This window comes from Myotis lucifugus, unplaced genomic scaffold (genome assembly GCF_000147115.1).
Source record: "Myotis lucifugus unplaced genomic scaffold, Myoluc2.0 scaffold_39, whole genome shotgun sequence".
Lineage (NCBI taxonomy): Eukaryota > Metazoa > Chordata > Mammalia > Chiroptera > Vespertilionidae > Myotis > Myotis lucifugus.
In genome coordinates, this window is record NW_005871087.1 from 3,037,711 (window position 1) to 3,051,611 (window position 13,901).

A 13,901-nucleotide genomic window follows, 5' to 3' on the forward strand; every position below is an offset into this window, starting at 1 on the left:
TTCACTTCCCCTCCTTCCAGCCGGTGGGTGGAACCGAGAGAGCCTCTCCAGGGAGCGGCGTACGCAGTCCAGAAGGCTGCAGTATTTCCTCCAAGAAAAAAAAAAAAAAGGCTGCTTCAACCCCTGCTGCAAGCAAAGTTCCGATTCCCTCTGCTGGCTATCTCGAATAGCAAAGCGATTTTTGCAGCGAAGCTGCTGCCGCTGGAACTGAACCGGGGGACTCAGCTGCGGGCGGTGGATTGTTTCTTATCCTTCCCTCCATCGGCTCCACAGAGGAGCTGCCTTCTTTCCTTTTCATGCCAAGTTTAAAGGTAAGCCACCTGGCTAAACAAAACAGTGCGGACCTCGGGAGGGAGGCGAGGACAAGGGAGGAAGGAGGGAGAAAGGGGGGGAAAAAATCCAGGAAGAGGGACTAACCTAGCTGGTTAAAATGCAAAAAGTGTGTCTCCGGATGCTTTCAAAACCCCGTGAACACCCTGAAGCCAGATGAATCTAACATTTTAGAAACGAACACTTTAGAAACTAACATTTTACTTCTTGGAGGACATGGGGGATGCCAAGTGTTGAGGAAATTTGGAGTCTACACCAGAACTCTACTGTTAACAAGCCACGCATCACAGATCACAGTGACCAGCTTATAGCAGAAATAGTCATTCTTAGCATCACAGCCCATTTGGAAATATCAAAAAGAGGTGTTCCGCCGGGCTTTTGAACTTCTTTATAAATAAAAACACCAACACCGGTCCGCTCATGGTCTACCTCGTTATGATCTTGATCATGGATGTTCTAATTGCTACACTGATATCACACACAGAAAAAGCACGAAAATCATAATTACTTGGCAGAGTTTTCCCCCACCAACAGTAAGTAATATTCTGACATGTCGATCAGCTGCTGCATTATAATACAAATTGTTTCTGAGAAAATATATTTCCTTAAAGGGTCTCTTTTCAAGGCTGGCGAGGCTAAAATTAGCCTCGCCAGCTGTGTTTGCTGTGAGTGCTCACGCATGCCCAAAGCGCTGGGCAGGCCAATACTGAGCCGCTCTCCACTTTTCCAAGTCGGCTCTGGACTCCCCAACCCTGAGTCGCTTTTTCAGAGAGAAAGTTCCTGGTACAAATCCAGCTCGCTGGTCAAGAACAGAGACTTCTTCGGGGCCAATGCACAATATTGTATTCATCCATGTTCAAGTCCCACCATCCCTGCGGCCATCAGCTTCCGCTCAGGAGTCTGGTTTCTGGAAGCTGTGTGAGTGCGTGCATGTTCCTTGGAGAAAGATAAGGGTGGCGAGTAAATCATTTTATGTTTGACTTTGGACACAACAATCAGCAGGAAGGAAGGAAGGAAGGAGAGAGGGTGGGAGAGAAGGGGGTAGGAGCCCTGAGAGCCCTGTCATGAAGGAAATGCAACCAGCTGGGCTGATGTTTAAATGTGTTATTCTGGGCCTCAATTGTCCCATCTGGAAAATGGAAATATTGCCAACTTACCTGGCTGAAGGTGGTACACGAAATCAGATACTGAGTAAAAAATCCCATTGATTAAAAAATTCATCTCCTTGCTCGGGCAATAGAGTCCTGATTCAAGCTTCCTTCTCCAGGTAAATCCTTCCCTTTACCTTCTATACCCGAGTCCCGATCAACAGTTTTTAGAACAGGAAGGTGTTCTCTCAGGGCCTCCTGTTCTCCCAAACCCACTCCCACGGCCCTTACCCTTCAGCCCACCCTTTAGGTCGCAGCATAGGTAACAGCCCCGCACAGTAGCTTTGACTGAATCCTTGCTTCCCCCCTGCCCCTTGTATTTGCCCTAATATTGGGCTTATCCCGTGTAACTGCCTGTTAATTGCATGTTGCTTCTGAGGTGTTCTGAAAGCATCACAAAACCAGGGAAGTGGGAGTTCCCATCACTCTGGTTCACTTTCATATTTCCAAAACCGGTGAGGTGTCTGGCATACAATGGACACTCCGTACAGGTTTGATGAATGAGACACGTAGACATGATCGTTCTAACACCACTCATATTCTTATTCCAGTCCACTCCAGTCCATTTCTGGGTACAGGGGATGTGGGGATACACTGATCAGGACAAGGCCCTTCCCTCGTAGAGTGTGTATTCTAGGGGGTGAGATAAAGGGATAAGCAAGGAAGTAGGCACTATAAGATCAGGTGACATTTAGTGCTGCTACAACCTACACAGCTGAGTAAGCGGCCCAGGGATTCCTCCTTTAATCGGGGAGTAGGAAATGCTCTCCAAGGAGGAGCTCTGGGGTTAAAGGAAGAGCGTAAACCATGACCTGGTGTTAGACCAGTGGTTCTCAACCTTCCTAATGCCGCGACCCTTTAATACAATTCTTCATGTTGTGGTGACCCCCAATTTCATTGTTACAAATTGAACATAATTAAAGCATAGTGATTAATCACAAAAGCAATATGTAATTATATATGTGTTTTCCGATGGTCTTAGGCGACCCCTGTGAAAGGGTCGTTCGACTCCCAAAGGGGTCGCGACCCACAGGTTGAGAAGCGCTGTGTTAGACTGTAAGAATCAAGCCTTGGCTCCCACCTGAACTGCCTTAGTTCCAGTCCTGCCTCTGACGTATCACTGTGCCCCCATTTATTCCCATCCATCCAATGGCACTGCCCACGCCCGACAGTTACTGTCAGAATTCACCAAGTAAACATGTGAAGTATTTAGAATACTGTGGAACATATTGGATCTGCTTAAAAAAAAAAAAAAAAAAGTAAGCTTGCATCTGGGGGAAGAGCATTCCGGGCAGAGGGAACAGCAGTACAGAAAGCCTGGCAACAAGAGCCCGTCTCTGGAATGTGTGAGAAATGGTGCTGGGGCTGGAATGGAGCAAGTGAAGAGTAAAGACTATAAAAATAGCTCTGCGGAGGAACCCTGGAGCCAGACTGTAAAAGCCTTGGTGAGAACTTGGTATGGACAGCTCAGTTCGTGACAGTTGATAGTCTGCAGCCAGGACTCTATCCAAGTGTCTGGCTTTAGAGCTAGACATCTTCAACTACAGAATGCTGTCCTCCTCAAATGTCCTCCTCCAAATGCTAAGACCCATATGCTCAGGATCCTAGGACTGCCTCTGCCAATTTCACCACCATGGGCAAAGGGTATCAGTGTTCTTCTATTAATAAGTGATCTAGGTACTCCCTGAGGGGAAAAGAATACTGTCTTATTTGCAAATAAAAGGTAAAATAACTCCTCAGCCCAAGCTACAGCCCAGTTACGTGCACTGATGTCATCAGCAATTTCTACCCAAATGGCCACAAAAGGCAATTCTGGTTGTTGTTTTTTTAGATTATTGTTATATTCTTTGCATCAATTGTCATTAGCCAAAACAATTCATTGAACATTCAAAGCTTTTCTTAAATAGCAGAAAGGTGGTTTACCACTTGTGAGAATTGTAAAACCCATGTGTTTGCTGTGGTTTTTTTTTTTTTAAATATATTTTATTGATTTTTTACAGAGAGGAAAGGAGAGAGATAGAGAGTTAGAAACATCGATGAGAGAGAAACATCAATCAGCTGCCTCCTGCACATCTCCTACTGGGGATGTGCCCGCAACCCAGGTACATGCCCTTGACCGGAATCGAACCTGGGACCCTTCAGTCCGCAGGCCGACGCTCTATCCACTGAGCCAAACCGGTTTCGGCTGCTGTGGTTTTTTTAACTTTCCCCCTCAGAGATACCAGTAGCCTTGCCAGTTTGGGAGGGAAGATATTCATGTCAGAAATAGTTTTCAGCCCTAGCCGGGTTGGCTCAGTGGATGGAGCATCGGCCTGCGGATTGAAGAGTCCCGGGTTCGATTCTGGCCAAGGGCATATGCCTGGGTTGCGGGCTCGATCCCCAGTGTGGGGTGTGCAGGAGGCAGCCAATCAATGATTCTCTCTCATCATTGATGTTTCTATCTCTCTCTCCCTCTCCCTTCCTCTCTGAAATCAATAAAAAAATATATAATAAACATTTTTTTAAAAGGAATAGTTTTCATATCACGTCTGCTCTGTTGGAGCAGTACTGCTTTCCATTTAAATCAGTGGTTCTCAACCTTGGCTGCACATTAGAATCACCTGGGAAACTTTTTACAATCCTGATTTCTGGGCCTCATCCTCTGGAAATTCTGTTTCTTTATTATGGGGTGGGGACCTCAGTTGATTTCAGTTAGTTCAAGCTAAAGAGGTAATGAAATCTGGAGAGGTTTTGTTAACTTTGGCCTTGTATGGGGTGGGGCCACAACATTAGTAACAAAGAAACAGAATTTCCGGAGGATGAGGCCCAGAAATCAGGATTTTAAAAAGATTCCCAGGTGATTCTAATGTGCAGCCAAGGTTGAGAACCACTGATTTAAATGATCAAGGTAAGGTAGAAGGTAACTCGTTTAAGACACTCTTTAAATCAGAAGTCTGCTGTGTCCCTTTTGCCAACTAACCACCAAATTTTGTACAAATTCAGGAGCAGCAAACTGCAGTGAAGGGCATGGACTCTTACAGAGACCATGTGACTCACAGCACAGAATGGAGAGGTCCTTTTTTTAGACAAGTTCTTGGCAAACAGGAATGAGGCGATGCCTCAGACACACCATCTGAGTGGAGAAGTGATGGGACTGAAATGAGGGTCAAGAAGAGGATAGAGATGGAGACTCTCTTCTCATTGGTCCTTGACCTATCCACCCAAAAAAAACAAAAAACAAAAAACTGAGTCCTCTCTTGGAAGGTTTTTTTAAATTCTAAAGACTTAGTCAAAAGCAAAGACAAAGAACAATGGAGATAAAAGAAAAGAACATAATTGTACTGTCTTTGAAATCACATATATTAGTCTATCTTCAAGAAGACATTCATGCCCGGCCAACATGGCTCAGTGGTTGAGCATCCACCTGTGAACCAGGAGGTCAAGGTTCATATTCCTGGTCAGGGCATATGCTGGAGTTGCAGGCTCGATCCTCAGTGGGGGGCGTGTAAGAGGCAGCTGATCAATGATTTTTTTAAAAAATATATTTTATTGATTTTTTACAGAGAGGAAGGGAGAGGGATAGAGAGTCAGAAACATTGATGAGAGAGAAACTTTGATCAGCTACCTCCCACACACCCCCTACTGGGGATGTGCCAACAACCAAGGTACATGCCCCTGACTTGAATCGAACCCAGGACACTTCAGTCCATAGCCCGATGCTCTATCCACTGAGCCAAACTGGTCAGGGCTGATCAATGATTCTTTCTCATCATTGATGTTTCTATCTCTCACTCTCTATTTCTCTCTGAAATCAATAAAAAATATATTTTAAAAAAAGAAGACATTCATGACCTTGAATAATTTTTTTTAATTTGGCATTTTCTGCCTTCTATATTTAAATCTGTGGATTCCTTTTCAATACAGTAATTTCCAAAGGAGTAGTAAACATAAGAGTTGGTTAAAAAAAAAAGGCAAGATGGTAGATTGCAAATTCCAACATTAAAGTAATGTTATAACTTTGTTTTCTCCAATGGCTTAAAATACTTGAGACAAATTAGGAAAAAGAGACTAAGTGATTCAACCATGTGTGGTTAAACTTTAAATTATAACTTAATGGGAAAATATTAATGTAGATAAAACCAATAAATATTGGCCTTGGAAGAAAATTTCAAGCCTCAGGATAAAATTGTATTGGACTAGAGCATTAATCAAATGTAAAGTAAATAATAATAAAGATATATACATTTTTTATTGTTGTTGTTGTTGTTGTTAATCCTCACCCAACGATATTTTTCCATTGATTTTTAGAGAGAGTGGGAGGGAGGGGGAGAGACAGAGAAAGAAAAACATCGATGTGAGAGAGACACATCAATTGGTTGCCACCTGCATGTGCCTGACCAGGGCCAGGGATTGAGCCTGCAACTGAGGTATGTGCCTTTAACCAGAATCGAACCCAGGACTCTTCAGTCTGAGGGCCAATACCAGTGATGGCGAACCTATGACACGCGTGTCAGAGGTGACACGCGAACTCATTTTTTTGGTTGATTTTTCTTTGTTAAATGGCATGTAAATATATAAAATAAATATCAAAAATATAAGTCTTTGTTTTACTATGGTTGCAAATATAAAAAAAAAATTCTATATGTGACACGGCACCAGAGTTAAGTTAGGGTTTTTCAAAATGCTGACACGCCGAGCTCAAAAGGTTCGCCATCACTGGCCAATACTCTATCCACTGCACCAAACTGGCTAGGGCATAATATATTTTTTAATCTTCACCCAATCATATGTTTTTATTGATTTTTTTAGAGAGATTAAGAGAGGAAGAGAGAGGGAGAGAGAGAGAAACCTATCGATGTAAAAGAGAAACATCAACCAGTTGCCTCCTATACACACCCCAATCCGGGATGGAACTCACTACATAGGTATGTGCCCTGACCGAAAATTGAACCTGCAACCTTTTGGTGTATGGGATGATACTCCAACCAAATGAGCCATCCAGCCAGGGCAAAGCAAGAATAATTTAAAGCAATAATCATTATTAATTTCAACAAAGTTTTATTGAGCATCTACTATGTGCCTGAATACTCAAGGATACCTATATAAATATTTTTACCCTGTCCTCAAGTAGACTTAGTAACTCCATATCTAGCAAACATCACCATTCATAAATGACCTTAATGTGTTTTCTCATATCTGAGTACCTATTTATAGCAAGCATTATTAAATAATTTTCTTTAAGTTGACTCCATGTTTGTTTGTTTTAAATGCATACTTTATTATAATTCTAAGCAATAATGTACATAAAAGCTCAGATTTATTTTGTTTCTATTATATTTGCAAAAAATACATAATATCTTCTCACTTTCTTTTTTCTTTATTCCTCACCAAGGATATTTTTCCATTGATTTTTAGAAAGAGTGAAGGAAGGGAGGAAGGAGAAGGAAGGGAGGAGTCAGGGAGGGGGAGAGAGAGAGAGAGAGAGAGAGAGAGAGAGAGAGAGAAACATCAATGTGAGAAGGGCACATTGATTGCTTGCCTCCTGCACGTGCCCTGATCCAGGCTCTGACCTGAGCTGGAATTGAGGCTATAACCGAGGTACATGCCCTTGACCAGGAATCAAACACACAACCCTTTGGTCTGTGGGCTGAGGCTCTAACCACTGACCAAAATCAGCTAAGGCCCTCTCACTTTCTATACACACTTTTTTGTAACACTTAATACTTTGTCGGTACCTCTGGCTCTCTTTTACCACTGGGATTACCAGGACACACTTCTCCACTTCATTTAAAGTAGGCATGAGCCCATGACATACTATAGCCAATGAAATATGAAGCAGACGTAACATGTAAATGCTTTTAACTGTTGTTATTTAATTCTCCAGCCCACTCATCTCTGATGAAAGCACCTGCTGATATAGAGGAAACATCTTGGAAGGATGAGCACAACTTCCTTAAATAGTCGCCTGGACCAGCCATTGATTTGTCCTGAGTGAGAAATGAACCTTTATTGTATTATGCTATTGAGATTTGGTCACAACCACAGCATTCCCTAGTCGACCCTGCCTAATATGACAGTACTTGTAGTTTGAGTCTATAATTGTTGATTTCCTTGTGTGAGTGTCTCCCCACTAATACCTGAGGTCCAAAGGGCAGGGAATCCTATCCTATATAATAAAAGGGTGATATGCAAATCAACCGAACAGTGGAACGACCAGTTGCTATGATCCGCACTGACCACCAGGGGGCAGGCACTCAATGCAGGAGCTGCCCCCTGGTGGTCAGTGCACTCCCACAGGGGGAGTGCCGCTCAGCCAGAAGTCAGCTGATGACTGGCGAGCGCAGCGGCGGTAGCTTAGGCCTAAGGGAATGAGCCTAAGCAGTCAGTCAGACATCCCCTGAGGGCTCCTGGACTGCAAAAGGGCGCAGGCCAGGCGGAGGTACCCTCCCCCACCTTGAGTGCAGGAATGTCGTGCACCAGGCCTCTATTAATCTATAATGTCACTGTCCTATCTCCAGTACCTAGAACAGTCCTTGGGATGTAATACACAATTAAAAAATGCTTGTTAAGTGAATGAATAAATGTTCACCAAAAATCATCTCATTTATCTACCAGCCATTGATGTATGATACTTTCTGAATAATAGAAGGGGAAATGAGACATGTACTCAAAAAGCAAAAACTGTTAAGTTTTCTGGGAGACCTGCTACAGTACTGAGTGTCTAAAGGAGGAAAATGTTTTTCTGCACTGACTATTGGGAGTGAGCACTGGGGTGTAGTGTTGACTAACTTAAAAAAAAGGTGAAGAAGGAAAAGAACTAAAACACAGATGTCCTATTACATACTAGACACTATACAAGAAGTTTATAAATGCTTCCTCAGTTAAACCACACAAACACCTGAAAATGGGTATGATTTTCTCAATAGTAAAGTATTTCAGACTTTACTGTTGAGAAAATTGAACGGGATGGGGTTTAACTACCCCATCCAAGTTCACACCCAGTTATAACACGGTAGAGGGCTATTTGTGACTTATCCTATATAATAAAAGCCTAATATGCTAAGTGTCTGGTCGGCCATTCAACCAATCAAAGTGTAATATGCTAATGATATGCTAAGGCCGCTCAACTGCTTGCTATGACATGCACTGACCACCTGGGGGCAGACAGTCAACCTGTTGACCAGTCACTATGACATGCACTGACCAACAGAGGGCAGACGCTCCAACCAGTAGGTTAGCTTGCTGCTGGGGTCCGGCCGATCGGGACTGAGCAAGATGGGCCAGACATGCCCTGGAGCCCTCCCACGTTCCCTCTCTGGCTGGCCAACCTCCTGTGTCCCTCCTCGGCCCCGATTGTGCACCGGTGGGGTCCCTTGAGCGTGGCCTGTGCCCTCTCGCAATCTGGAACCCCTTGGGGTATGTTGGAGAGCCGGTTTCGGCCAGATCTCACAGGCACAAATTCGTGCACCAGACCTCTAGTGTCCGTATAAAGTCCAACCCCAGGCTTGTTCCTAAGCATCATTTGATAGAGCTTATAAATGCCTTATACTAAAATTGGATGAGATAATCTTCGTGTTTAAAACAGAAAACTTACAGTCTACATAAAAGTCTTAAATAAGTCAGTGTGTCTTCATAGAAACAGATGGTGTTGAACAAACAGACAACTGGGAAGAAAGAGCAGGCACGACCTTCCATCAAATAGCATACACTCTATTTGTACCACAGGCCTGATGGTGAATTATATGTGTCAACATGGCTGGGCTATGGTGCCCAGTTGTTTAATCAAACACTAATCTAGACATTGTTGTAAGGTATTTCTTTTAGGTGTCATTAACATTTAAAAAATCAGTAGACTTTGAGTAAAGCAGATTATTCTCCGTAATGTGTGTGGGCCTCCTTCAAACAGTGTGAGGGTTTAAGAACAAAGACTGAGATCTTTTAAGAAGAAAGAAGTGCTATCACCAGAATGCCTTTGGCCTCAGGACTCAATATCAACTCTTTCCTGAGTCTCCAGCCTGCCAACAATAACCTGCATTTTTTGGATTTGATTGCCCAACAATCACATGTGCCAATTCCTTAAAATAAATCTCTCTGTGTACACACACACACACACACACACACACACACACCTTACTCATTGCAGTTCCCCGGAGAACCCAAACAGAACAGGTTAATAAAATAAGGAGAATATGGTAGCAATGAAGTTCAGTGAAATAGGAACTGAGACATTCCTAATACATGTCTATAATGCTTTTTAATACAGCTTAACAAAATATATAGCCTTAAAAGTCTCTGTCCTTGTAACCCAGTAATATTAGTTCTATGAATCTAAAACAGATCATCATTAGAAGTTGAAGAATAGGAAATTAGAAAAACCTGAATGTCCAACTCAAGTTCATGAAATAAACTCACTATAAAATATGATTCAACCATTAAAGTGATACGTAGAAACATCTTCACAATTTGGCAAATGCTTAAGTTGAATAGCTAATGGAAAAAAAAATGAGAACACAACATTATATATGCTCTCAACAATGAAATATAAACACACACAAGAGAATAGAAGAACAACAGTGGGACCTTTTCTCTGTGATGGGGTTAGTAGCAATTTTACTTCTCTCTCTCTCTCTCTTTTTTTTTTAAATAATCACCTGAGGATATTTTTTTTTCTTTTAGAGATAGTGGAAGGGAGGGAGGAAGCAGGGGTGGAGAGGGAGGAGAGAAACAACGATGGGAGAGAGACACATCGATTGGTTGCCTCCTGCACATGCCCCAACCAGAGCTGGGGTCAAACCTGCATCCCAGTTACATGCCCTTGACCCAGAATCAAACCCGAGACCCTTAGTTGCACAGGCCAGTGCTCTAACCACTTAGCCACATCACCCAGGGCTTGCTTCTCTTTTTGATAAATATTGACATTTTCCAATTTGTCCCAAAATGAGTATATATTTTATTATTTTAAATGGATATTATTTCAAAATACATTTTAATAAGTATATTTCTGGGTATGTTTTTTATTATTAGCTGACAAGAAATGTTTAAACAACCAGAGGTGACAGTATCAAAATAAATTGCAGTGTATTTTAAGTAGCCATTTCCTTCTGACCTGGATCAGACATCAATTTAAGAAAAGTGTAAATCTTTCTTTAAAATCTAGGAGCATTAATTCTACATCAAAAAAATGTCAAAACTCTCATGTAAGACCCCAAAACAAGCATCCTCATTGAATGAAAGAATAACAGCTATCAATGACATATCTTTGAAAAGATTTAAAAAAAAACTGCATAAGAATCCAAGACTTTCGTTTTTTAACATAAACTAATTCTGTCTTTGTGCTTCTGAGTTTCTCATAAAGTTATTTGTAAAATAATATGAATGCATCCCTGCCAGCTTGTTTTGCAATATGTTGTAGGAATAGGGACTTTATTTTGTCTATCTTTATGTCTTCCTCTATATTTCCATGCAAAGAGTTCCACTGAGCCAATTTTGTCCCAATGTAGCTGTGCAATTCGAATGGCCCTTCTCACCAGCTCACCTTCTGCCAGGCCTTGGTGCCATCATTGAACCAGAGCTTTGGAAAACACTAACCGAAAGTCTCAAAGTAGGAAAAGATGAATGGCCGCTTTGTCCCATGGAAAACGTATTTTTCTAAAGGAATATTATCACTTTGTATTGACCGCCCAGCTTCCCGCTGTCAATAGCTAAGCAAGTTGGATCGATAGGACCAGATGTGATCGGCTGAACTGATTCTTTTCCCTAGAAAAATCCAGACATGCACAAGTCCAGTCTGAAAGCTACTACTGAATGGAATTGCCAGCTAAAATATAAGACCTCCAGTGAAATTTGAAGTTCAGACACATTTTCATATAAGTATGTCCCAAGTATTGCGTATGGCATGACTCATGAACTATTGGGGCCATCCTTATAGAAAGTATTTTAAATATATATATATATATATATATATATATATATATATATATTAATTTCATATATATATTATTATTAATTATTATTATTATTAATTTCAGAGAGGAAGAGAGAGGGAGAGAGAGATAGAAACATCGGTGATGAGAGGGAATCATTAATTGGCTGCCTTCTGCACACCCCCTACTGGGGATCAAGCCCGCAATCTGGGCATGTGCCCTTGACCAGAATCAAACCCGGGACCCTTCAGTCTGCAGGCTGACGCTCTATCCACTGAACCAAACCGGCTGGGGCCTTATAAAAAGTATTTATTGCTTGTGTGAGATGCCAATTTAGCTGGGTGTTCTGTGTGTTTATTTCCTAAATCTGGCCAGCCTGCTCCTAATGGATGCACCGAAACACTTTACAGGCCTTTCAGGGGACACAAGAATGGGGAGAATTCAAATAGAATGACAACTAGCCACGCTTAACATTTTCAATCCTCTTTATACGCCAACCAGGTGAACCCAAAAGTCCCCAAAGGAAGTCTCCCTTAAGAGAGTTCAGCCACAGTCATGTTCTCTATATGAATCCATAGTTTTCCAGGAGCTGTTTTCATTGTCATTGTAAACTTGTTCCTGTTTTTGTTTGCTTGTTTGTTTTTAACATGAGGGGAAACAAACCGTTTTTCTAAAACTGTAATTCACCACAGTAAAGTGCCTGTGAAGAATGACAAACGCCCCGATCCCTATTCCTGTTATCAGAAAAGTCCAATTTAGAGAACCAGACGATTGTGGAAAACACAGGAGACGAAGGGCAGTGCTACCCAAAGTGTGTTCCCCGGGCCAGTGCTGCCCCGCAGGCTCTCACATGCACCAGCAAGTGCGGGGATCTGGATTACGTGTTCAGCAACTTTCTAGTAACTTGCAGAAGAATTGTATGTCTCTTGTGTCTAAATAATAAAAGTTTGGACTTGTATTTTAAAAATCTGTGGTTTGGGGTTTTTTGTTGTTTTAGTTTTATTTTTTTGTTTTGCATTTCACTTTTCTAGTGATTTCTAGTGTGTTTTACAAAAATATTAGGTAGGGTCGGTTGGAAAAGAACAAAAAAAACAGTCCTTTGTGACAGATAGTTTGAAAAGTCTTGATCCAGAAAATATACAACTACATCCTTTCTTTTCATTTTCATTTACACACTGCTGGTGGTAAATTACCTCGGTGTGTTTTCTGATTGCAATGTAAAGAATAATGAAACCAACATGCACTACAAAGGAAACACTTCATTCTCTGAAATTTACCCTTCTTGTTTTCCTAACTCTTTCTCTTTTCTGTGTGTATTCCTGTCCCTCTCTGTGCCACCTTGTTGACCCCTGGGAAGATATTAATAGCACCAAACCCCAAGCCAGGAGGTGGGGGGCTTCTTGCCTGAGAGACTGACCCTGGCAAGATCCACTTCGCAGCGGGAGCCTCAGTTATCTCATGTGCAAATGTGGGCTGCAATTAGGTCAATTTAAGGTCCATTTCTGACTCTGACACTTTGCAATGCCAGGATGTACTTGTTGAACTAAGATGAGACTGTATCTTTTTAAAAATATTTTTTTTATTGATTTCAGTGAGAAGGAAGAGAGAAATAGAAACATCAATTATGAGAGAGAATCATTGATGTGCTCATGTCATTGCCTGCCTCCTGCTCGCCGCCCACAGGGGATGGAGCCTGCAATCCAGGAAATATGCCCTGACCGGATCACGAACCGTGACCTCCTGGTTTATAGGTCGATGCTCAACCACTGAGCCACACCAGCTGGGCGAGATTCTTATAAGCTACAGAAATACTGGGGCTGGCCCCTGCGTGGAAGGGGAGGCTCACTCCAGCAGAACAAGGTTGACATCCTCCAGCCAGGGGCTCTATGGGACTTCCAGCCATTCCCAGCATCTGCGGACTGGGAGGCCCCAACTCCAAAAATAGCCCCACAAATTATAATTTGCCTTCCAGAGGTGACATCTCCTTGAATGGCACTCAATCACGGCCATCCAGTGAGCCTGCCACTGTTGCCGATGCCTCAGAAACAGTTCAATTCCTGGCAGTCTAGATGCACCATCCCGGGGGCTGTCAGTACTCGGAATGTTTACGCTCATTATGCAGTCAGGAAACATAATTATGCCTTTTTCTTTAAGGAAGTTTACGACCGAAGGTAATGGGTGGGACATAAATGCCCTGACTGTTTACTGAGACTCATAAATGCTAAGATCACAGACAAATAATCGTCACTTGGAGATTTGTTCTTGCAGCAGAGAATCTTCGTTTTTAGCAATTTAATGACCAAAAGTTTACCCACCTTGAGGATAATTATTTAGGAGGAAATAAAACTTAGTGCTCATTTCATTCCCTGCTCTGCCAGCTTTCATCCTTGCGGAAAACCGGCTTTCACATAAAATGTGCGGAAGGCAGCTTGCTATAGAGGGCTAGTAAAAGGAAGAGGCATTGAGGACAGGCAAAAGCTTTCAGTAATAATGCCAAATTCTTTCCGTTAACAGAGATCCA

At 42.2% G+C, this 13,901-nt stretch overlaps 1 long non-coding RNA gene across 1 annotated transcript; it reads left to right on the plus strand.

Moving 5' to 3' along the window:
• Positions 1-174: 174 nt before the first annotated feature.
• On the plus strand, positions 175-12,302 carry LOC106696975. Its single transcript, XR_001347978.2, has 3 exons — positions 175-311; positions 7,342-7,448; positions 12,073-12,302. It is a non-coding gene; the product is annotated as an uncharacterized LOC106696975 (long non-coding RNA).
• Positions 12,303-13,901: the final 1,599 nt, after the last annotated feature.